The sequence below is a fragment of the Macaca nemestrina genome, chromosome 1 (genome assembly GCF_043159975.1).
Source record: "Macaca nemestrina isolate mMacNem1 chromosome 1, mMacNem.hap1, whole genome shotgun sequence".
Lineage (NCBI taxonomy): Eukaryota > Metazoa > Chordata > Mammalia > Primates > Cercopithecidae > Macaca > Macaca nemestrina.
The window spans coordinates 15,670,775-15,697,544 of record NC_092125.1 but is presented as its reverse complement, the minus strand read 5'-3'; the positions used below and the strand labels follow the sequence as shown (position 1 = coordinate 15,697,544).

The window sequence follows — 26,770 nt, the reverse complement described above, 5'->3', positions numbered from 1 at the left end:
TGAGGCTGAAGTGCAGTGGCACAATCTCAGCTCACTGCAACCTCTGACTCCCAGGTTCAAGTGATTCTCCTGTGTCAGTCTCCTGAGTAGCGGGGATTACAGGCGCACGCCACCATGCCCAGCTAGTTTTTGTATTTTTGATAGAGACAGCATTTCACCATGTTGGTCAAGCTGGCCTCAAACTCCTGACCTCATGATCCGCCTGCCTTGGCCTCCCAAAGTGCTGGAATTACAGGCATGAGCCACCGTGACCCGCCCCTATTTTATGTTATATAGACTTCAAGTCATCACTGCTTATGCCTAGAGTCTTAAGTCATGTATATGAGAACAGTTCCATCTGTCTCAGCCCTTATGTAGAGTTTCCAAAAAATCTCTTATGAAAACAGGTTGCTTACCTCTGTGGCTCATCTTCTTAATTATAGTTGCTGAAATGCAGTCCAAAGGGAGAGAGCAGATGCCATGGTTCTTGTCTCCTCTGCTGTCTTCATTCCTCTTCTCCTCCGGAGACTTACCCATCACTAAACTCTTTCACTTCTCCAGATTTAAACAAATCCCATTGCATATTAGTGGATGCTACCACAGAAACCGGCAATTAGAGGGGAGGTTATTTATAGTAGGATAGCTCAGCCTACCATCAACCCTCCATATTGCCTGAAAACATACATGTGTATGTGTGTGTGTATTTGTGTGCACATACATGGGTGTTTCTTTCCAAATTGTCCTATGCTTGGGGCTGGTGGTTAAAGAGATAAAGACTTTCTTTGGTTGATTCTTTGGTTGATAGTTTTCAACAGTCTCTTTAGAGTGTTGGACAGTAGAGTATGTTTTCTAGATAACCCTTTTATTATTTAATTAAAAATTTCCTGCAAGGGTAAAGAAGATGATACGTAACTAAAGCAAATGTGCATTCTGTTTGCTGAGATTAGAGATTGACATGACTTTGAGTTGTCCTACAATGTCATGATTGAGCTATGGGCACATGGTCCAGTTTTTCTTTAGTGATGACACAGTAGGGCCTGTAAGAAAACTAGGTATGCTAATTCTTGTGAAACCTTGGATCAACTTGAAAGAGAAAGAAGAAACCATAGGGCAAATAGGTATGATTTTCAGTGCACTGAAAACTCTAGCAAGCAAATATTGATTTCAGTGCCTAATCCACAAATGAGTATATTGATCCTGTCCTTTTTTGTTGAAGTTGCCAAGTTTCGTTTTCTACTCAATTGACGACTATAATTTAGGAGTAGGTGGTGTGATTAAGTGAGCTGGTGCAAGTCTAATGACTTACTTTTAAGACCCCATGGTGTGCTCTGACTTTTGAAAAATCTCAATATCGTTTAGGCCCAGAAGGATAAGGAAACTTCATTGATTCTTTTAACAGTGGTATATTAAAACATTACCAGCAATCAAAAGGGACCTCATTAGAAAAAAATTTAAATGATGACATCCTTAGGAGGCATTTTTGTTCTCCAAATTGCTGAGTTTTTTCTCTTGCTTCTCACAGCAATAACTCTGATATTCCAAAGAGGAAAACGAAAAAAGTAGCTCAAACTATCTCATGTTGGCCTTTCATGATATATTACAACAGTTGTGGGGATAAAGTTGAAACTGCCTCTGCAAAATCATGGCAGTAAGAGAAAGATGACATAGTTGATTCCATCTTGCTTCTGATTTTCAAGTTGTCCTTGATCCAACCTAACTTTGGGAGGAATTTAGTTTATAGTTTAACTCAAAAGCAAGGATGATAATAGGTCCTCCCTAAAACTAATGTCCTCCTTGTTCAGGGACTGAAAACACCTTTGTAAAACTAATGAGAGGTCACAAGATTATGGGAAGAGGAGGGATACACTTGAATGCAGGTTCCTGGTATCTTTGGAAATTGTGTCGTTAGAATAGAGGAAAAACTTCCACAGAGAGATGATGCATCCATAAGGATTACTGTCCCAATATCTAGCAGAACAGGAATTAATTGCATGACCTGAACTAATAGAATACTGAAATAATCTTTTTATAACTTTTTGCTTAAAACATTGCTGATTCTTGGCTCATGTCTGTAATCTTAGCACTTTGGGAGGGAGAGGCAGGTGGATTGCCTGAGCTCAGGAGTTTGAGACTAGCCTGGCCAACATGACGAAACCCCCTCTCTACTAAAAATACAAAAAATTAGCCGGGCATGGTGGCATGCACCTGTAGTCCCAGCTACTTGGGAGGCTGAGGCATGAGAATCACTTGAACCTGGGAGGCAGAGGTTGCAGTGAGCCAGCCAAGATCATACCGCTTCTCTCCAGCCTGGGCGACAGAGTGAGACCCCGTCTTAAAAAAAAAAAAAATCAAACAAAAAACAAAAAAACCAAATGTTGCTGATTCTTTTGTTTTGTTTTGTTTTTTTCAGCGTCAAGCAAGCTTCTTTTGAGTGATTTACAGTTTTTGACAATTGAGTAAATACTCCCGTGAGCAAAATTTGAAGCATATTTTTTTCTCTCTACCTGATTTTGAGGCAGGATAGGTAGTCAAAGAAGTGACCATGTCCTCAGGACACAGCAACCATGGTGACCATACAATTAACACAATAAGCCTCATCATCCGTGTTGCAATCGAGCTCATTCAAGCAAAGCGATCTTCAGAAGGGTTCTGAAGGGTGTACTGTCTATTCTGCACCTAACTTTCAGAATATTCCTTTTCTTTGGCAATAAATTTCTTTTGTTGTGTGTCTCTTGCTTAAATTCTTTTAAACCAAGAAGACAAGAACTGAGGTATCACATCAGCCATTAAAAACTTCTCCAGAATTTGGAAACTATATGTAAATATTCTTAACTTATGGCAATATAGTGACTTACAGAAGTTCAATAAGAATCAGTTTTCTTCTGTAGCAGGACACAATTGGAGAGACTGGTTATTTTACCAAGGCTCTGACTGGAATGATATGTCTTCAGATTGCTTTGAGGAATTGAGGTTGACCTATAGAGCCAGCAAAAGCCCTTTGAAAAAACTGGCCTCATACCTTATCCTGTACAGAGTTCCTGACCTGTGACAACTGTAGCATGTCACTTTTTGACAGACTCAGAAACCCCACGCTATTTTGAGACCTCAAGAAGAGAGAAACTCACCCAATTCATATAGGTATTTGGAGGCACAAATAAATCCTTGTCTGGGATCAACAGGCTTTTAAAAGGCCTAATTTGAGATTCTTTATTAAAACAATTCCAAAAAAAAGCCATTTCTCTAAAAAAAGAAAAGATCCTACACAGCAAATAATTATTTTTATTGTACTTTATGCAAGTAATCAGGCCACATACAATGGGATTGGAACTTATTTTGCAAATTGATTTGTCCTACTGTGATTTGTCCTTGATAAAAATGGGTGACTGGAGAGAGAAAAATTCTGTTTCAAGAAAAACTATAGTATACCCATTATTAAATTCCAGCTTTGTCCTGTTTTTGAGTCTCTGCTGATGACCCCATGCCTGGCTGGTTCTTGGGGTCATTCACCTGGATCCCTTAAGGCTTCATGCCAGTTCTATAGGAATTCCTGAAGCTAGGGTTTTCAGTCTTTATGTTAGGGCTCATTATTTGTCTTATAGCCTACTGTTCATGTGAGTGCTGTCCTAAGAGCACCAATGATTTTGTCATGCAGAACTTGGGACTCCAACCAGCCACCCGTGAATACATACAGACAACTGCAAGACGGTTTCACTCCTCTTACCCTGGGGGTGACCCATACCCCAACCTGGCCTTCTGTCAACAGGAAGAAGTTAGAGACATTTTTGGCCTTTTCTCATCTCCATAGCTCACATCTCTGGATTGAGGTGTGCTGAAGCACAAGATGGGATTTGAAAACACCTTTGCAAAATTATGACAGTAAGAGAAATATGACATCGTTGACTCCATCTTGCTTCTGACCTCCAAGCTGTCCTTGGTTATTCCTGGGTGTAGACCAAGCTACTAAATTTGGGAGGAATTTAGTTTATAGTTTAATTTGAAGGTAAAGATGATAATAGTCTCTCCCTAAAATGAACCCCCTCCTTGCTTGGGGACTGAAACTAGCTTTGTAAGATTAATGAAAGGCCACAAGAATAGGATCATGGGAAAAGCCTGAACTCTGCTAAGATGTAGGCATAGTTTCTATAATCCTTTACTGCTCAGGAATCGTGTGGCCAGAGGTCACAAGATTTATAACTTCCTCAATTACTCCTACAGATAACACCACTATTTTAGAACCTAGGATTGGTTTTTTGAGGTATCTTTCAGACTGACCCCACCCAGACTCATGACTCACCTCTCCACTGCACCTGTGACCTCCATTCAGAAGTGGACTTAGCAGAGAAGTATTGTTTTCCACACCCCCATGATTTTATCTCCAACTAATTAGCAACGCTTATTCCCTAGCCCCCTGCCCACCAAATTTTCCATAAAGACTCTAGTCTCTGAGTCTTTAGGGAGACTGATTTGTGTGGTAACTCCAGTTCTGTGTGGGCTGGCCTTGTGTCAGTTAAACTCTTTCTCCGCTGCAATGCTGTGGTCTCAGTGGATTGATTTTGCCTGTGCAGCAGGCAAGAAGAACCCATTGGGTGATTACAGAGTGTTATTAGAAACAACTATTTAGCCAGAAACTAGTCCATGCGAGGTATTCAATAAACATACTTTCAATATTTAGGGTGAGAAAAACATATGACTTAAAAAAGCAATTGTTTGTATATTTCTTTACTTTATTTTAAGATTACGAAAGCATCCCTTACAAATCAGTGGTGACTGCATTTCAGAAATCAGAGGAATGCAGAAACTTGTGGCCTCATTTGAGAGTAGAGGGTGCCATTGCAGAGAGAATAAAATAATGAGGTTCACATGCAAATGCAAGAATTCAGAAGACCTTTGTTCTGAGGAGGACTCCCAACTAGGCAGTTACTAGGTTTCTTCCCTGAACTCTGTGTTGAAGTTTCCTGGTTTCATAGAGATTTTAAACTCTGGAGGTATAGGAACAGGTATGGAGGATATTTAGAAAAGGAATAATGCTTTTAAAGAATAACTCAACAGTTACTAGTTCGTTTGGTACTTATGGCCCTGAGCTGCTGGCTGGAGGACATGGCGTCTGCTTTTAGCTACACTTGCAGTAATAATAATGAGCCGACATGGGGCACCCTCTCTGGACTCACATCCATTTGTTTGAAAGTAGCAGTGGAGAGGAATGGTTGTCCTCTCCTTTGCTCTTCCTCCCCTCTGTACCACTGTAGCCCTGGGGTGTGCTCAGCAAGGTGCCTGAAGCTAAGGGAGATCAGATAGTCAGTGCTTGGGTCTGTTCCCATGGAGACAGGGCTTTTCCTGCATAGACCAGGTGGTTTTTTCTCGGCCACTGCACCAGGCACAGAGGGTGGCAGCCCACACCCCCTTCCCAGGAGCAGATAAGCAGCAGATGGCCATGTGCTTCTCAAGGACAGAGCCTGTGGGGTTTGCCAGCCAGTTGCAAAAATGAATCTAAATGAAAAAGAGGTTTTAGGATAAAGCTGAAAAGATTAAGCTCTCTATACCAAAGCAATATGACTTTTTGGACAGAGACAAAAGTATTGAGCTGAACATTAACATGATGGGCAGGCTAGAAAGACCGATACAGCCTCTCACTGTGCATCTTTAAATCCCAAGATGCCCAGAAGTAAGGGGGAAGAAAAAGAGATTGATTTTCCAGGGTGTATGTTTCTTATCCTTTACACACACAACAAACACAAAACACTTTTAAATGGAATGCCCCTTCAGCCTTTTCAAATATAATTTCCATGAAGATATAATAATTAAGATGGATTGTTAAGAATAAAAATCATGGTGAAGAGGATAAGTGCTCTTTGAGGAGAGAATAAATCAAGGGCAGGAAAGGCATATGTATCCAGCATTTAGTACTGCTAAATTTAGGAAGCTGCTTCACACCCCAACAGCGATCATGGCTCACATAGCCTTGATCTTCCAGGTTCAAGCTATACTCCCACCTCAGCCTCCCGAGTAGTTGGGACTACAGGCATATACCACCTTGCCTGGTTAATTATTTTAATTTTTAATAGAGAAGAGGTCTTGCTATGTTGCCCAGGCTTGTCTTGAACTCCTGAGCTCAAGCAATCCTCCTGCCTGGGCCTCTCAAAGTGCTAGGATTACAGGCATGAGCCACTGTGCCTGGCCATGTTTTTTTTTTTGTAGCTATTGCAAATGAAATTGTTTTCTTGGTTTCTTTTTCAGCTACTTCGTTATTGGTGTATAGGAACACTACTGATTTTGGTATGTTGATTTTTGTATCCTAGACAGGATACAAAATACAATTGATTAATACAATTTGTCAGTTCCTAGAAGTGGGGATGAAGAAAGGTTGGCTAATGAGTATAAACATAGAGTTAGAAGGAATAAGTTCTATTGTTTGATTTTATAGTTAACAACAATATATTATATATTTCAAAATAACTAAAGGAGAAAAATTAAAATGTTCCCAACACAAAGAAATGACAAATATTTGAAGTGATGGATTATATAATACTAATTACTCTGATTTGATCATTACACATTGTATGCATGTATCAAAATACCACATTACCCCATAAATATGTAACAATATTATTTATCAATTAAAAACAGAGAGAAAGGAAGCTTTGCAGTTGAAGTCTTAAGAGAACCACTGATAAAGTCTTCTGAGCTCAGAGTGAGTTGACTTTGACATTACTCCCATTAGTAACATAGCTGCTTTTAGGGGAAAGGATTCTACCCCGAGCTCACCCCGTAAGAGCCTAAGTTCCCTGTGCTCAGGTAACCAGCAGCTCACACGGGACATGGCACCTGTACGCATCTGGTAACCATCTGTGGAATGTTGACCCGGCAAGAGATCACCTGTTTTCTCTTTTTGAAATCATTCAGCCTTACAATCCTTCTTTTGTGGGACAGGAGTGAGGCAGGTGTGGAAAGAAGCAGATTACTTTAGCTATACTGAATATCTTTATGGGAGAAAATTCAGAAATCAAACCCCAGACCTGCTTCCCATTTGGCGTGGCAATACCCTCTCTGGCATCCCCATCCCCACACTGCAATTCTAATTACTACCACATGTTGAAACAAAATCTCACTTCTCTTAGCTTTCTAAAGCAAATGCTGTCTCTAACAGCAGACAAATCTGTTGTTTCTACCAGACAACTCTCCAAACGTTAGAAGACAATGATCCTATATGCCTTTAGTTGTCTCTTGTTGGGGGTAAACAAGCTACTTCTGCTTCCTAGATCTCTAAATACCCCTTCTCTGAGCATATTATAGTGAGCAATGTTTCTCTTAAAACACAGACATTAAAATGGAACAGGTAATATTATAGTTAAGATCGATGGACATAGAATTTTGGTCTATAATCTTACTTTCTATCCCTTGGACACAGATGATGACAATGTTGGCTTTTTTTGTGGGGAGGGGCAGGGAATAGGGAGGTGGGGGTGAATTAATTACCTCATACAATTGACCCATTTTTAAATTGTGGCCCCAAAAATTCAGATTTCTTTTGAAATGTATTGCCACAAAGTCAGATCTTTCTCATTTTGTATTTGTGATTCTAATTTTTTTATATTAAATGCCAGATTATGTTTTCATTTCCATTGAGTATCCTTTCATTGGTTTCAATCTGTTCAGTATGATGATTTTGACTTTTGTATTCAGAGTTTACCGCAGGAGATATCCATCCAAATGATGACGCACATCTACATTTATCGACTTTGCTTTGTCGTCAATCAAAAATAAAAATGGCAAAGGGTCTAGGTCCAAGAATTAAGTCTAGGTCAGGCGCGGTGGCTCATGCCTGTAATCCCAGAACTTTGGGAAGCCGAGGCAGGCGGATCACCTGAGGTCAGGAGTTTGAGACCAGCTTGACCAACATGGTGAAACCCCATCTCTACTAAAAATACAAAAAAATTAGCCAGGCATGGTGGAGGATACCTGTAATCCCAGCTACTAGGGAGGCTAAGGCAGGAGAATCGCTTGGACCTGGGAGGCAGAGGTTGCAGTGAGCTGAGATCTTGCCACTGTACTCCAGCCTGGGCGACAGAGTAAGACTCTGTCTCAAAAAAAAAAAAAAAAAAAAAAAAAAAAAATGAGTCTGGAGATGCTTTGCTAGAGACCTTTTACAGGTTGAAAAAAAGCCATCAGATAATGTCTCTGCCAGTAGCTTTCTTTAACATGATGCAACTAATGAAAACTGCTGTCCTCCTAACCTCCTAGCAACTCCTTAACCAAAGGGATATCACAGGGCTTTCAGTTGAACGGTATGTTGAACTCAAGTCATATAGTAGCCTTGGTATACCTCTAATCTCTCCTAAGCCTAATGACAAACAAATCATTATTTTAAATATCTTGTTCTTAGTAAATCCATATTGGACTCCAGGAACAACCCATTTTTTTAAAAAATGGATCACAATCTGTTTATTTAATAATTTATTCTAAATTTTTCCCAAAGATGAATGTCAATCTCAAAAGCCTTTAGTACCTGAAATCTGGTCATTCTCCCCATTTAGAAAATAAGAATCACATTTGTCTGTCTGTTTCTCTGAATTTCTTTCATGTGTATCTTTTCTCCTTATTTACCACCATCTTCTTTACTAGTTCCTCATTAACTTGTCTGTAATTTGCCATACACTTAATTTGTATAAACAATATTATTCATTATGCTTTGGTTCTAAATATATTAGAAAAATATTTAAACTTACTTTTAACGTTGCTATAGGGAGGCAACTGTCAAGTTGCTGCATTGAATATTAAAAATCATACTGAGATTTTTATAGTGTCGGGGGAAAATGACAAGATATTAAGTGAGAAATTATTTTTTTAACACCCCATTATGTTTATTAAAGTTTAGCTACATTGGAAAATAGTTAATAGTAAGAACGATCATTGCCTTCTGTCCCTGCCATATTTTATTACATCTCACAATTGTCTAACCATGTTCACATTTTGGATGAATAATAAAGCAATTCAACAGTAACAGCAATCTGATTTGTGTTTTGCATTGAAGGAGACGAAAAACAACACAGAAAATCTGCCTCCTATAATCAGAGTTGAATTTTACCCTTATTGGAAATGTGTTTCAACCCAATTACTTAGAAGCCTTGTTTTTTGTTTGGTTTTCTGGGTGGTTAATATGCAGTATCTTTGGCTTCTCCACTAGAAAAAGAGGAAGTGATTTACAACATGGAGCCAAAAATAAATGAAACACTTTTTCACTCCAAGGAACGTGCTTCACTAACTCTTTGCAATTAAAGTTTATCTCCTGCTTAAAGTAGTACTTGATTATAACCCAAAGTATGAAATAAGCACCTATGAGTCCATACTAATCATGACAAAAACATCAGATACATTCTACTACAGGGCATTCTACAGTATACCTGGCCAGTACTTCTTCACACTGTCAGGTCATTGAAAACATGCACATTCTTAGAAACTGTCACAAAGAAGGTCCGAAAAAGTCATGCCAGCTAAATAGAAGGTGGCATCTGCATGGGACTGTTGAACAACAACAAAAAATGACATTAGGTAGAAGCCAAAGAAATATGATTACTAGTTCCTAATAATATATCAGTATTGGTTCATTAATTATGTAATTTAAAATGTAAAAACTATCAACATTATGCATGCATATTAAAAACCTTAAAGGATGCAAGTCACCAAACTCCCCTAAGAATCTGATAGCAACCCTACTATACATATGAGGATTATAGAGTGCCCTCTGCTCTGGTCTTACACACATATATATATTTGTTTGTTTGGTTGGTTTTTAGACAGAGTCTCACTCTGTCACCCAAGTTGAAGGGCAGTGGTGCAATTTCAACTCACTGCAACCTCTTCCTCCTGGGTTCAAGTGATCCTTCCACCTCATCCTCCTGAATAGCTGGGACTGTAGGCAGGCACCACCACACCTGGCTAATTTTTGTTTTTTATTTTTATGTTTTGTAGAGATGGTGGTCTCACTATGTTGCCTGGGCTGGTCTTGAACTCCTCAGCCAAGTGATTCTACCACCTCAACCTCCCAAAGTGCCAAGATTACAGGCATGAGCCACCATGCCCAGCCTTACATTTATTTCTGTTGATGCATGCTACACTACTTTATTCCACTCTTTCTCTGCTGGGAAGTCTGCTTCTTGCCTTAAATCGGCAAATAGTCAAAAATTATCCCAACTGATCTTTACAGATCAATGTATTAGTTTCCATTTGCCACTGTAACAAATAGTCACAAAATGTGGCTTAAAGCAACAGAAATTTATTATCTATGGTTCTGGAAGTCAGAAGTTCAGGATGGGTCTCACTGGGCTAAAAATCAAGGTGTAGGCAGATCTCTCTGTCTTTTTCTTTCTCTTTTTCTTTTTTATTTTGAGACAGAGTCTGGCTCTGCTGCCCAGGCTGGAGTGCAGTGGTGCTATCACAGCTCACTGCAGCGTTGGCCTCCCCAGGTCAGGTGATCCTCCTGCCTCAGCCTTCCAAGTAGCTGGGATTACAGGTGTGCACCACCATGCCTGGCTAATTTTTTTCATTTTTTGTAGAGACACAGTCTCACTATGTTGCCCAGACTGGTCTCAGACTGCTGGGCTCAGGTGATCCTCCTGCTTCAGACTTCCAAAGTGCTGGGATTACAAGAGACAGTCATCATGCCTTGCTGGTATAGGCAGTTCTAGGTTTCTTTCTGGGGGCTCTTGGGGTAGAATCTGTTCTCTTGACTCTTCCAGCTTCTAGTGTCTGTCTGCATTTCTTGGCTCATGTTCTTTCTCTCATCTTCAAAGCAAACAATGGCCCATAAGGTGATTTTCATGTTGCCATCTCTGTTTCTGACATTTCTGCCTCTCTCTTTACCATTTAAGGACTTTGAAATTACATTGAGCCCAGCAGCATAGTACAAAATCATCTCTCCAGTCCAAGGCCAGTTGATTAGCAAATGTAGTTCCACCTGCAACCTGAACTCCTCTTTTCCATGCAACATACATATTCACAGGTTCTCGGGATTAAGACATGGATCTCTTTGGGGGGTCTCTTATTCTGTCACTCACAAGCAACCTTTTTAGAAGGTTTTGCAGTTCTCCGTGTTCTGAAGAAAACTGGCTTAAATTTCTGTGGTCTATAATGCTTTTACTCCATTGTATTGTTTTTCTGAGCACTTTTGGATTATTATTTTTTTTCCTCTGGAATCTCCCTGCCAGCCTTCTCTACTGACTTTGGTGATGGTTGCTTAAACCTTTTTTGGCAAGCAGAATTTAAATTCTCCTTGGAGCCTGAGGCATGCTTGTTATATTTGGGGGGTGGGAGGCAGCATAGATTCTCAAAAGACATACCTTAACAAAATGGAAAGAAAAATAAATAGCGAATCAGAAAAGTTTGGTATGTATTAAAATAATCAGCTCTATTATTTAAAATGTTTCTAGGCAAAGTTTTTCACTGTGACGACTTAGGCAAAAAACTCGACTGAAAGCAAAATTACTGGAAGCTGATTCAGTTTTTGAGGAAACAGTATTTCCAGAGAAACCCAGGTCTGTCTTGTGACACTGTGAAACACATTCAAGTGTTGCTTAATGACAGGGATACATTCTGAGAAATGCATCATTAAGTGATTTTATCATTGTGTGAACATCACAGAGTACTTACTCAAACCTGGATCGCATAGCCTACTACATACCAGGCTCTATGGTAGACAGTCTACGGCTCCCAGGCTACAAACCTGCACAGCATGTTACTGTACTGAATACTGTAGGCAACTGCAACACAATGGTAAGTATTTGTGTATCTAGGCATAGAAAAGGTACAGTCAAAATATGGTATTATAATCTTATGGGACCACCTTCTTATATGAGACGCATGACTGTATATATTTGTTCTTCATCCCAGTTTCTTGATGTATAGCTCCTAAAACCCTTGGAATCTCAGGAGTAATAAGAATGTCTTTTGAATGCTAATGAAATGATTAGGTGCCCCTAGACAACTTCAGGATTAGAAGGTTGAGACTTTCATTCTCACCTCTAACCTCCACAGCAGGAAGAGGGGCTGAAGATTGAGTTGATCACTGATCACCAATGATTATCACTGGTCATTAATCATTCATGCCTATGTAACTGACGACAGGTACTTGGCTCTTGTGTTACAGAAATTGACATGAGATCTAGCAAGTTTCCCAGACAAGGCTTTTATTTGGTCTTATGTTTGAACACAAGGGAGGCAGCACAAGCGAGATAATTATCTGACCGGCTCCCTGAAGGGAGTAAGGAGAGTAATTTTAAAGAAGCTAAAGTGGGCTGGGAGTGATGTTTAAGCATATAGAGGCTGGAAACTTCTGGTACCTGCACAGTTTGATGATATGCTTCTTCATGCATTGCAGATCTCATTCACAAGTTAAATCTCCACCCCCCGGATGTGACTTTTTAGTGTTATAATGAAGCTAAGGTAAAGGATTGGTCATTCTTCTGGTCTTGTACGCATGCCGGAGATAGGGTTAACACCCTTGAATAAGTTTTAAAGTGGGAGCTGCTTGTTTAGGTTCCCTCAAGGTCCCACAGTCAGTGAGTAAGGCACCTTGAGTAAGATTTACAGTGGGCCATTGCTTATCTTAGTCTCCTTAAGGCTCCTCGATCAGCGGGCACGGCACGTCGAGCAAGATTAATGGTACAAGATTTGGATGGTCCTTGCTGACCATGGCTCCCCTCCCCACCAGCTTACATTAGACGTCCTTGGTGGGGTGTAGTGGGTGGGAGGCGAGTCTCATATCTACTCTGTCTCATCTGTGTAATGAAGTCTCTATAAAAACCCCAAAAGACAAGGTTCAGGAGCTCCTAGGTAGCAGAACACGGGGAGAGTTTTGGAAGGTGGTGCACCCAGGGAGAGCACGGAAGCTCTGGGCCCCTTTCTCCATACCTTACCTTGTGCATCTTGTCATCTGTATCCTTTATAACATTCTTTATAATAAGCTGATAAGTGTATTATAGTACGCTTATATATGTATTATATACGCATATATACGTATTATATATATTACGTATTACATATATGATTATATAATACGTCACATAATATAATACGCTAGCAAATGCATCCAATTCCAGGAAGGAGTTGTTGGGACCCTGATTCATAGCCAGTCAGAAGAGCAGTTGACAACCTACTACCTGTGACTGAGTCTAAGTAGGGAGCATTCTTATGGGACTGAGCCTCTGACCTATGGGATCTGATGCCATCTCCAGGTAGATCGTGTCAGAATTGAATTGAATTAGAGGACACCCAGCTTGTGTCTACTGCAGAATCCACTACAGAATCTGCAGGACTTTTTTTTTTTTCTTGTGTGTAGGGAAAACCCCCCATACATCTGTTTCAAAAGTGTTGTATTAAGTGACTATGTGAGAGTATAGAGTAGAAAAATATAGTTCAATTTTTCCTCTAGCCTATATTTGGTGTCAGGAGTGTGTATAAAAAAAGAAAAAACACTTTTCTTTGGGTTTCTCTTAACTATTAATGCATTAATAGTCTGTTGATAATCACAGCAATGAATTTGCCCTGCCCCTCCCTCTCCTCCCCTGGCACAAAATGTGCTGCAAATCTTGAAGCCTTGAGAAGAGAGGACTCTCCAGCGCCTGCCTTGGATACAGACATGGAGGAAGATGGAAGAGGGTTATGCTGAGGAAGGACCACACAGAGGGAAATGAGAAGCTGCAGAGAACGATGCTCAAAGGTACTAAAAATCCAAGAAGTGAAGAGACTCTGGCTGGTCTACCCAATATACCTATTTCCCTCTTCCTTTGAAAACCCTAACTTATTCAGGGCAACAATGCATCCAGGCAAAGGGCTATGTATTCCATCTTCCTTTATCATGAGTGTGGTCTGGAACACAGGAATGGCCGATAACACATACATAGAAACTGTTGGGTGAAATTTTTTTTGAAATGAGCGCTCTTAAAAGAGTTGCAGGGCAGGGCGTGGTGGCTCAAGCCTGTAATCCCAGCACTTTGGGAGGCCGAGACGGGTGGATCATGAGGTCAGGAGATCGAGACCATCCTGGCTAACACCGTGAAACCCTGTCTCTACTTAAAAAAAATACAAAAAATTAGCCGGACATGGTGGCGGGTGCCTGTAGTCCCAGCTACTCGGGAGGCTGAGGCAGGAGAATGGCGTGAACCTGGGAGGCAGAGCTTGCAGTGAACCGAGATCGCGCCACTGCACTCCAGCCTGGGCTACAGAGCCAGACTCCGTCTCAAAAAAAAAAAAAAAAAAAAAAAAAAAAGAGCTGCAGAAAACTAGTTGGGCTCTTTTTTGTGTGTGCTTCTTCATTTCTCTTACCTCCTATGTGGAATACTGACCTGACTGCAATGCTCCCTCCCACGTTTCTGAAGGATACTGAGAACAGAAGATAAGCTAAGAAGAATGAAACAGAAAGGTAGAAGGAACCTGGGTCCCCAAAGCTCTGAATCTTCATACCCTCCCTGTATCTCCTGCCGTAGACTTCTTTTGTGTGGAAGGAATTTTAGCCTTCTTGTGTTAGCTGCCTTTTCCCCCATTGTCTGCCAGTAGCAATTAAGACCAATTTAAAAAGATATATTCATTTTCTTTATTAAAGGTACAAACTCTCTGCAAACCCTGAATGTTATTTGTATTGTGGTGAGCAGATTCAACCTCATAAGCCAAGTTGTTTGCTAACAATTTCTGAGCTATAGAAAATTATAAAGCATCCAGGTGAGGTGTGGCAAAATTAAAAAGAAAAAAAGAAGAAAAGTATAACACAGTTCATTTCCAAAAGTCCAGATACTTTCTATGATTCACATAGAGATGTAACTATTCCTTCAAATGTATCATTGTGAGGGTATATTTTTCTTCAGTATAAATTCTGCTTTTTAACATGAGAAGGATACCCCATTTTGGTTGCATTCTGTTTAACTAAGAGTTGTCATTTGTTTTGTTCTTTAATTACCCATTTTCGAAGACTTAAAAAACAGTAAAGTACATTGACCATAAAAAGCTCCCCTAAATTAGCTGGGCATGGTGGCATGTGACTGGAGTCCCAGCTATGCGGGAGGCTGAGACAGGAGAATTGTTTGAACCCGGGAGGCAGAGGTTGCAGTGAGCCAAGATCGCACCACTGCACTCCAGCTTGGGCGACAGAGCAAGACTCCATCTCAAAAAACAAAACAAAACAAAACCTCCCTGTACACCATTTCAACTCTTGAATAATACACCAGGTCTATAGTAGAATTTCCTCTTCTGTTTTGTTCTTTTGGCAGGACTCTGTGTTTATTTGGAGCCAAATAGGCTTTTGATTCAGGAAGGATGTATGACTTAGGAATGCACTTGGCTGAGATTAACAGAAAGTCTATCAGCGTTAGATTGTTTTGGTTCAAAGTCTGGGTGTGGGAAGTTTAGGCTACTACAGCAGCTCCTCAAGGTTGTCATCAAAGGCATAGGTTCTTTCCAGCTTCTACTCTGCTCTTCCTAATATGTGGCATTTGTCCTAATTGCAAGATAAATGCTTTACATTCAGATTCCTCGCAGAAATAAAGGTGAAAGTTAAAGGCCAACGTGCTTTCTCCAAATCAAATATTACTCAGGAAAGAGCACGCCCTCCCGGTAAATCTGCCCATACCTTATGGACCCAAACTGTGCGACATGGCAACCCCTAGCTGGAAGGAGATTTGAGCAAATAGTATTTTTATTTCAGCGCACTGACACTCCCAGTGAAATATGGTTCTCTTTTCTCTTAGAAAGTATGTGGAAATTGGATTGCCAGCCAGGATATCTGCCACGTAGGAGAATTGTATTCTCTTTATCCTAGGAAAGTCTCAGTTGAAGAAGATAGAAAGGCTTTCAAGGAAAAATAGAAGGGAAGGAGAAGTGCAATACAAATTTTCTAGCCAAATAAAGTTGCTCTAAGTTGAGTTGTTTTGACGACTGTAAACAGTACTATTTCTTTTGTAGATTGTCCTTTTCTGTGACATCACTGATCTGAATTGCAAGAGACACAAGTACACACGCAAGTCACAGCCAACTGAAAGCAAAGCAAGGGTTAAGGACACTGAGTAATTGCCCTTGGACGAGGCTAAGAGGATTATGGGTCATCCAGGACAGCCCAGTTCTAGTGAGCCACCTTAATGAAGAGTAACGTTTTGCAATCTCATTGGAGCTCATTGACTAAAGGAGATAGTTAATGCTTTGAGTGAACATCTTGAATGAAAAATTGTTTTCCATACAACATTTGCTATATTCTCCAGGCTTACAGCCCAGCGAGGTAAGGACTATACATTCTTAAGAGACTTAGTCAGCTTTTAGACAGTGGCTGTTTCTGCATAGCAATTAGAAATAACTTCTCTTTTAGTTATATGGGAATAAATTTAACAAACACCAACAGATGGCTTTTCAGACAGCAACATTTCTTCAGAATTCTAATTTCAACACTAATTGGCCAGGTCTTCCAAAGCAAAGAAAACAAGATCAGTTATCTTTATAATTCATACTCAAACCTGATTTCTGCCTGATCAGTGTAACAGTGCTTTAGACTAAATTGTCCAAATAAAGTCTTCAAGCATTAGCTTATAAATATAAAAATCTACACTATGTGAAAATTCCTTTATGCACTGGGCATACTGATGAAACGTATTATCTGTCTTTTCTCTTTTTTAAAAAATTGAGGTCTTTTAAATTCAATACAAAACTCTTCCTGTTATTTTTGGGTTTTGTTTTTAAGGCAGGATCTCACTGTGTTGCCCAGGCTGGAGTGCATTGGCATGATCACAGTTCACTGTAGACTCAACTTTCTGGGCTCAAGGGATCCTCCTGCCTCAGCCTCCCTTAGTAGATGAGAATACAAGCATGTGCCACTGCATCTGGCGAATTTTATGTGTGTGTGTGTATATATATATATATATATGTGTGTGTGTGTGTGTGTGTGTGTGTATATATATATATGTATATATATATATATATATTTTTTTTTTTTTTGTGGAGACCTATCTCCCTGTGTTGCCCAGGCTGATTTAGAATTCCTGGGCTAAAGCGATTCTCCTTGCCTCGATCTCCGAAAGTGTTGGGATTACAGGCATGAAACATGTCTCCCAGCCAAAACTTTTATATTTTTAAGAAAACATTGGGAAATTTCCTTAAAAAGTTGATCCTTTGCGAGTGAACAGTCCTGCCTTTAGACCTGGCTATGAGAGGCTCCCGCCTCTGTACTTATGCTTAAAAGGGACCCACTCCTGCTATCCTCCAGCGACAACTCCTCTCCATGGTTCCAGGAGTCAGCAGAGCCAAGGACACAACCCCAATGGCTGCTGTCCCCCTCGAGGTCACACTCCAAGAATCAGAATACTGGAATTCCCTGCCACCAATCCAGGTGCACTTCTTCAACCTACACAGGACTCTTTCTAGGCCCTTCTATCCAAGTGTTTGAAGAGTAGCCGAGAGGCAGCTTTTGATGGAACCAGAACTTGGACAAATGAGCTGTGCTACCACACAAGGGTGCAAGGGCCCTCTGATTCTGGACAGCACAGAAGGGAGGTGGGCCAGGGGCCTCGTGCCTTCACATCCTGGTGCAAGACTCCATCAGCCCAAGAATTTTACATTTAAATCTAGCTTTCCAGGACACTATGTCAAGGTAGAACACATTTCACTTAATGGTTTAAGGGTTTCACTAATCATTTTCAAATATTTAGGTATGCAACATGCCTTCATTTCTATTTCTCCTCTAGGTCCCACTCTTGTCCTGCAATAATAATCATCCTCAATACACATATTTTGAAAATGTAGACTCTTATGTTAGATCTTGCTGAAAGCAGCACCCAGTTCAATAAAAGCAGCATACACACATTTTATTCTTTCTTTCTTTTTTTTTCTTTTTTTTGAGATGGAGTTTTGCTCATGTAGCCCAGGCTGGAGTGCAAGGCTCACTGCAACCTCCACCTCCCAGGTTCAAGCGGTCGTCCTGCCTCAGCCTCCCAAGTAGCTGGGATTACAAGTGCGTACCACCACACCCGGCTAATTTTTTTTTTTTTTTTTTTTTTGTATTTTTAGTAGAGATGGGGTTTCACTATGTTGGCCAAGCTAGTCTTGAACTCTTGACCTCAGGCGATCCACCTGCCTCGGCCTCCCAAAGTGCTGGGAGTACAGGCATGAGCCACTGTGCCCGGCCCACACATTTTCATTCTAAACATTTCTTTGAACGGTACCTCTTTATCTTCATGAATGTAGTAGGGCACCCAGGTGAATTGTTTTCTATGCCTGTGACAAGGGGTAATTTGAAAGTAATGAAGCATAGCACATTAAACGCCTTTCTTCAAAGGAATCTTTGAAGCTTGGCATAAAATCCTGTGGTTCTCTGTTTTAACACAATCTCCTATCTTTTAACTTCTGTTTGTAAACTATTTTTAAAAAGTTTTTTGATAGCATGTCAGTGAATAAATTATTTTAGCCAATTCACAGACAAATTGAGCTTCAAAGAAAGCATAATGTATTACTCTGTCTCTAATAACATTGTGTCCTGGTCCATGAAGTCAGAACTAGGACATGAAGTACAAATTAAAGATAAAACTCCTCTATGAGAACCTGGCTTTCTGCATGCAGGTTGGACTTCCCAGAGCGATTTCCCTGACTTTCCATGGCTTCTGCATTCTGGAGCCATCTGTGCTCAGCGCCGCTCCAGGTCAAGGGCTGTGTGAGCAGCACGTGATGCTGAGATTCCAAGCGGGGGCAGATCCGCTTGAAACTGGGCTTTGCTGAAATAGCTCAATTCTTTCTAATTACATTTTGACCAAATGTATAAATAAATTTCATCATTTTGGCACCCACATCACTAATCTCTGTAAATACCATATTCCCAGCACTGGCAGAGCTGCCTGTGACTAAGCTTGACACATAGGCTCTCTGGACCTTACACCATGGTGGCAGCCATGACATGAATTTTATTTCATGAAATATTTATAACGTTTCCCACCACCATCATCATTCAATGGGGGCTTTGGCAGCCTGCCACAGAGACAGAACCAAAAGGAAAGTGACTTCTGTGTGAGAATGGCAGGTGCTTTTTGTGTGGATGTTGGGAGGGGGTGCATTTCTGCTTCTTTCCAAAGTCTGAGATTATCTACTGTTTAGAATTAGTTATACCATCTCTCATCCACTAACTGAGTATGTAAGAGGCTCAGGGAATTAGTAATCAAAGTCCCAGATCTTTATTTCTCTTACCCACATTGAGTTTCAATGATGTACATTGTGTCAATAGGGACTTCATATTTTTCTGAAGAGTTATAATGAAGTGGGCTTTGTGAATCTGCACTCATTCAGTCTAGACATTTGTACGGCTTGCCCCTTTTATCACACCACTCCTGCCTTAAGAGGTACTTCCTGACCATCCACTTTAAATTACACCATTCTGCAGTCCATGCTATGGCATCACCCTGCTCTGTTGTCTCAGTGGTATTTATCACTATCCAAAATTTCATGGAATACTTATTTGTTTGCTTTTTGTTTTCTCCATTACAATCCCACTACATTCAGACATTTTAGCTATGAAGTCCCTAGTATGAAGAGAGAACTTATGTATCTTTTAAAAAATGTAACAGCTTTATTGAGAAATAATTCACATATCATACAATTCATCCATTTAAAGTGGACACTTGGATGGTCTTTGGTATATTCAGAGTTATGCAATCGTCACCACAATCAATTTTAGAACATTTTCATCATTCGAAAAGAAAACTCACACATCAGCTCTCTCTCCTCAGTCTTCCAACTCCTCCCCCTAATTTCTAGCCAACTCCTCATCTACTTACGGTCTCTTTAGATTGACCTATTCTGGATATCTCACATAAATGGAGTCCACAATATGGGGTCTTCTGTGTCTGGCTTCTTTTATTTAGTACAGTGTTTCAACATCCTAACATGATATCAGTACAGTCATCCCTGGTCCCTAGGTATCCATGGGGGATTAGTTCTTGGACACCTTGTGAGTACCAAAATCCACAGATGCTCAAGTCTGTTATATAAAATGGTATAATATTTGCATATAACCTATGCACATCCTCCTATTCTCCTATATACTTTAAGTCATCTCTAGATTACTTATAATGCCTAATACAATGTAAATGCTATGTAAGTAGTTATATCATATTTTTAAAATTTGTATTATTTTTATTGTTGTTTGCTATTTTTTTTTATTGTTTCTAAAAAATATTTTCAATCTGCAGTTGGTTGAATCTGCGATGTGGAACCCACAGAAAGGGAGAGCTGATCATACTTCATTCCACTGCATGACTGTATCCTACTTTATTTATTCAGTGATCAGTCAATGACACTTGGATTATATCCACTTTTTGGCTGTTATGAATAATGTGCTATGAACTTTCATGTACAATTTTTGTGTTGACATATGCTTTCATTTCTCTTGGGTATACACCTAAGAATGAAACTGCTGGGTTATATAGCAACTCCATATTTAACCCTTTAAGGAACTGCAATTGCTTTAGAAAGTGGCTGCACCATGTTTCAATTTCCCTGCCTCCTTACCAACACTTATTATTATCTGTCTTTTTCATTATAGCCATCCTCAAGTATGTGAAGGAGTATCCTATTGTAGTTTTAACTTGCATTTCTCTGATGGTTAATGAGATTGAGTATTTCATCATGTGTTTATTGGCCATTTTTATGTTTTCTTTGCAGAACTATCTGTCAGATCCTTTGGACATTTTAAAATTAGATTATTTACCTTGTAACAGTCCAATTTATATGTTATAAGAATTCTTTATATATCAAGATATAAGTCCTTTGCCAGACTTATAATTTGGAAATATGTTCTCCCATTTTGTGAAGTTTCTTTTCTTTTTTTTTTTTTTCTTCAACTTTTATTTTAAGTTCTTGGGTACATGTGCAGGATGTGCAGGTTTGTTACACAGGTAAACATGTGCCATGGTGATTTGCTACACAGATCAACCCATCTGTATTAAGCCCAGCATTCATTAGCTATTCTTCCTGATGCTCAGCCTCCCCCTGCCCCCTGACGGGTCCCAGTGTGTGTTGTTCCCTGTCACATGTTCATGTGTTCTTATTGTTCAGTCCCCACTTATAAGTGAGAATGTGTGGTGTCTAGTTTTCTCTTCCCACGTTAGTTTGCTGAGGATCATGACTTCCAGCTCCATCCATGTCTCTGCAAAGGACATGATCTCATTCCTTTTTATAGCTGCATAGTATTCCATGGTGTATATTTACCACATTTTCTTTTCTATCATTGATGGGCATTTGGGTTGATTCTGTGTCTTTGCTGTTGTGACTAATGCTGCAATGAACATATGCATGCATGTATCTTTATAATAGAGTAATTTATATTCCTTTGGGCATATACCCAGTAATGGGATTGCTGGGTCAAATGTTATTTCTACCTCTAGATCTTCCACAACAGTTGAATTAATTTACACTCCCACCAACAGTGTACAAATGTTCCTTTTTCTCTGCAACCTCACCAGCATCTGTTGCTTCTTGACTTCTTAATAATTGCTATTCTGACTGGTGTAAGATGGTATCTCATTGGGGTTTCAATTTGCAATTCTCTAATGATCAGTGTTGTTGAGCTCTTTTTTTTCATATGTTTTTTGGCTGAATGAATGTCTTCTTTTGAGAAGTGTCTGTTCATGTGTTTTGCCTACTTTTTAATGGGTTTGTTTGTTTTTTACTTGTAAATTTGTTTAGGTTCTTTGTCAACTCTGGATACTAGACCTTTGTCAGATGGACAGATTATGGAAATGTTCTCCCATCCTGTAGGTTGTTTTCTCTTTCTTGATGATGTTCTTTGAAGCACAACAATTTTTAATTTTGATGAAGTTAAATTTATCTACATTTTATTTGGTCACTTGTGCTTTTGGTGTTATATATAAGAAGGCTTGGTTAACCCGAGGGCATGACGATTTACTCTTATACTTTTTTCTAAGTTTTGTAGTTGTAGCCTTTTCATTTAAACCTATTATTTATTTTAAGTTAATTTTTGTGTATGTTATGAGAGGAGTCATTTATCTTTTTCATCACTTCTCAGTGCCTAGAGTGTTTGGAACATAATAGATGCCTTATGAATGTTTCTTGAGTGAAAGAACCCATGATGAGAAAAATGGTATTCCCCTCATGACGAACGATGTTCAGCATATTTTCATGGGCCTGTTGTTTATTTCTACATACCTTTCTGGGAAGTGTCTTCTAATATTTTGCCCTTCATTAAATAAATTGTTTGGTTTTTTGCTATTGAGTTTTATGAGCTCTTTATATATTCTGGATCCACGTTTAGGATCAGATATCTGCATTAAGAATAATTTTCCCAATATGTAGCTTGCTTTTTATCTCAATGGTATCTTTAGAAGAGCAGATGTTTTTAAAATTTCTCGAGGGTTTCTCCCCACTGTACCACTCCTGATGCTGGTGAAGGCTTGCAGTGACTCATAACCATCTTCCTCATGCCCCATAGGTGTACCATTTCTGGGATGCCTTCCCTGGCACACGGCCAAATATCTTTCAAGACCACGCCCCACATTTCACACAGCGGGCCTTCTGGGTGGATGAGCTGGCCTTGGGGCTCATTGTGACTCTCCTTCCACAGAATTCCTCTGCTGAAGGTGTCTCCTCAGCCTCCGTTTCATACCAACAACCAGAGAGCGTACACACGGCTGAGCTATAGCACAGAGGGAAAGGCTGATCTCCAACAGAGTCCTCTGCAAATGGGTTTTACCAGTGCTGGGGGTGCTGAACACAGTGCAGAGGAGGTGCCTAGACTCAGGAAAATCTGACTGCAACTGAGAAGCTGGTGTCTAAGGACTGTTAAAGGCATATGTGCATACCTCCAGAGACATTCAGTGTAGGCCAGTGTTTGAGAGCACAGGAGTGGGTCCTGTCCCAGACCCTTTCTCTGAGGCTGGAGGATGAGCTCTTCCTCATATTCAACTTGGGCAACTACATGAGACTTAGAAGGTGCAAGTCCCAGTGAGGCCATGGTGCAAATTTCTCTAGCATCACATCACGGTGTAGGAGTCTCTGAGCATCACCAAGGAACCCTCCCTCCTCTTGGGAGAAATACATGGCCATGTCCTCAAAGTAAATGTTTTTACAGAGGTAGAATCCTCCTCTGAGTGCATCAACACGGTTGCTGCCACAGAAATCTATAGGCAGAGTGGGGAAGTGGGAGGCAAGAAACCAGAGTGGAGACTCAACACTGTCATCCTCGCTGGGCCTCAGGAGCTGAGCCCCAGACCTGCATAGGTGCCGTGGGGATGATGCTTCCTCTTGTGCCTTCTCCCATTACCTTGGCTTCACTGAGAGTTCCAGAGCCTCTAATGTCAGTGCTGTTGTTTTTATAAATTGCTGGTTTCAATTGGTTGATATTTTGCTAGGGAATTTTGTGTCTATGTTCAAGAGGGAGAGTGAGTTATGGTTGTCTTCCTTTTTTTTTTTTTTTTTTTTTTTTTTTTTTTTTTTAATAATGTCTTTCTCTGATTTTATAACCATGGTAGCCTTGGTAACATTAAATAAATCGAGAAAGCATTGCCTCCTCTATTTTTTGAAAGAGTTTGTGTAGGATGAATTCTCTCTCTCTCTTTTTATTTTTTTCGAGACAGTCTTGCTCTGTAGCCCAGGCTGGAGTGCAGTGGTGCAATCTCGGTTCACTGCAAGCTCCGCCTCCCAGGTTCAAACGATTCTCCTGTCTCAGCCTCCCGAGTAGCTGGGATTACAGACATGCACCAACTATGCATGGCTGATTTTTGTTTTCTTAGTACAGACGGGGTTCACCATGTTGGCCAGGCTGGTCTTGAACTCTTAACCTCATGATCTGCCCTCCTCGACCTCCCAAAGTGCTGGGATTACAGGTGTGAGCCATCGCGCCTGGCCCCCCCTCTCTTTTTTTTTTTTAATGTTAGAGAGCATTCATCAGTGATGCTGTAGAGATCTGGAATTTTCTTTTTTTGAAAAGTTTTAGATTACGAATACAATTTTTAAAAATAGACATAAGGCTATTCAAATTTTCTTTTGCTGGTTGAGTCAGTTTTAGAAATTTGTGTCTGTTAATGCATTGTTCCATTTCATCTAAGCTATTGAATTTATTGATACAAAGTTATTTGTACTATTCCATTCTCTTTAATAGCCGTACTATCTATGGTGATGTCCTCTCATCACTTTAAATTTCTGATATTGGAAAACATGTCTCCCTTCTTTTTTATCAGTCTAAATAGAATTTTATTAATTTTGTTTAATTAGAACAAAGAACCAGCTGTTGTTTGTATTTGTTTTATCTATCATGTGCTTTTTATTTCACTGATTATTTCTCTTATCTTTGTTATTCTATTTCTTTCCACTTTTCTAAAGCTTGATTTGCTCTTTTCATCTCAATCCTTAAGGAGGAAGCTTAGATATTTGAGTTTTCTTCTTCCTTAATATATGTATTTTATGCTACAAATTTCCCTGTAAGCACTGGGTTACTTACATTCCAGAAATTTTGATATTTGTATTTTTATTTTCATTTAGCTTAAATGTATGTGTGTATTGATTACTGATTGAGTGATTTTCCATATGAATACATACACACACACACACACACACACAGTGATTTTCAACTTAATTTCATTGTGATTAAAGAACTCTCCCTCTGCCTTTCTTTTCCTTAGCTGTTTGGGAGGCAGTATTAGTTTCAGAATAAATAGGGGCACGGATAGCAGAATTAGGGGAGAGGGTAAAAGTCAGCGTGTGTGTGTGTGTGTGTAGAGAGAGAGAGAGCAAGAGAGTGAGAGGGAGAACGTGCATCTCTTGCATACATTACTGCAACCTTAGAAAGCATCAAGCACCCCGCAGACTCGTGCTGGAGGTTTACAGCTTACCTCCCTGCGTGCGCTCTGTGCATTTCTCGAGTTTGCTTTGTTACTGGGAGGCTGATTCATTTGCGCTGCATCAATAGCTTCCTTGCTCTCTGGTTTCTTTTAGAGTTGGACCATTGGAAGCACTGACAAGAGGTCAGAGTGGTAGAAAGGCAAGGTCACGTGCATTTTCTGGATCCCTCTCTGCCAGGATACCCTGAGCGAGTACACACCTTCATCAAAGGTCATAATCCCATCAACTGACCCTTTCTCCAACCTCAGGTGTCCTCTGAGCTCCTCTGTGGCCTCCCTCTGCTTGTCCCTTGGGTCTAGGGGTGGCAATAGCCCTACAAGGTACAATAAACCCCCTGTTGGTTTTCATCGACCTTCACATAGTTTTGAAGCAGCCCCTTCATTAAAACTCTCCTCAGTGATGCCCCGTGGATGTGCTCTTTCATCCTTACATCTTGACTGACACTAGAGAGAAGGCCGCCCCTTTTCTGATGGTTACAGATAATTTGTTCTTAGCCTAGAGGCAGATGTTGGGAGAAGGGAAAGAGCTTTTTCTCTTTTTTTTTCAGTCTTCTTGCAGGCAGAAATTCTGTATTAATGTATTATATTTTTCTTTCTATTATCACCAGTTTTTCAAATCCAACATGCCTCACTGTTAACTCCATTTCTCTCCAAAATAAAAGAAAGTTACCTACACTTTTGTTAACATGTTAATGTTTTCCCTGTGAGTACGTTTCACCAGCAGAAGCCCCATTCATTTACACCTGAATTTCTGGAATGATGGAAATCTCTCTCCTTCACTGGCTCATCAGTTACTCATTTATATTTCAGAAAAAGGAGGTTTCAGAAGGAAAATGATGACTGGTGGTTATTTAAAGAGTAAGTGCTGCAACTAATGGGCTCTTTGGCACCAGCGTCTTTTTCACAACAACATGGGGGCACTTGCTCTTGTGACCTGCATCTATTTTATTGTATTGAATGTGATGGTGGTTGTAAACGGAAACACGTTTCCCACTTCTGCTCTAATTAAAAGCATTGTAAAATGCCGTGGAATTCCCTGATCCAAAATATTTGACTCATTAAGGGTTTTCTCACATCAGCTAATGATTTAATTAGCAAAACTCCTCAAATTAAAACCTTTATCAACATTAACTGTTGGCAGAGATACAAAATTCTCATTCTTACCTCTCACTAAAGTTGTTATAGTAACACCAAAAGAGCAATTTCCTATAAATGTTAAATAATAAATTTCCCAGGAACTTTCACTTCCACATAAAGGACAGCCAAGGCGCAGGAGGAGGGGGTGAAAATATTGCCCACTAGTGACCAGACTCTCTATATGCACTGCTGTCGACTGCCTAAATGCTTGCTTACAAATTTTTTTTTTTTTTTTTTTTTTTTGAGACAGAGTCTCATTCTGTCACCCAGGCTGGAGTGCACTGGTGCTATCTTGGCTCACTGCAACCTCCACCTCTTGGGTTCAAGCAGTTCTCCTGCCTCAGCCTCCTAAGTAGTTGGGATTACAGGTGTATGCCACCATGCCTGGCTAATTTTTGCGTTTTCAGTAGAGATGGGGTTTCACCATGTTGGCCAGGCTGGTCTCAAACTCGTGACTTCAGATGATCTGCCCACCTCGTCCTCCTATAGTGCTGGGATTACAGGTGTGAGCCACTGTGCCCGGCCTCCTGTCTACAGTTAGTAAAATGTAAAATCATACCATGTCTATTTGCAGCCCCGTTATTTATTTAGAGATTTGTTCTCTTTAGAATATCCTAGTACAAGTTGAGCAGTAAAATGCCCCTCAACTCCAATCAAAAAGGCATTGTGGGAGGGCAGGGAGTATATTGGAAATAGGGGCAAATTCAATAGTCCATCTCTTTTCCAAGTAAAATTTAAAAAATATATAAAATAGTGCGAAAAGAAACCACTATGCATGCAAACAGGGA

General features: G+C 40.1%; 1 long non-coding RNA gene across 1 annotated transcript in view; it reads right to left on the bottom strand.

Moving 5' to 3' along the window:
- Positions 1 to 11,187: 11,187 nt before the first annotated feature.
- Positions 11,188 to 26,770, bottom strand: part of LOC139357414 (uncharacterized) — a 71,226-nt gene continuing 55,643 nt past the window's right edge. Inside the window, exon 3 of the long non-coding RNA XR_011610445.1 lies at positions 11,188 to 11,312. This is a non-coding gene — a long non-coding RNA (uncharacterized lncRNA). The remainder of the gene's footprint in view (positions 11,313 to 26,770) is intronic.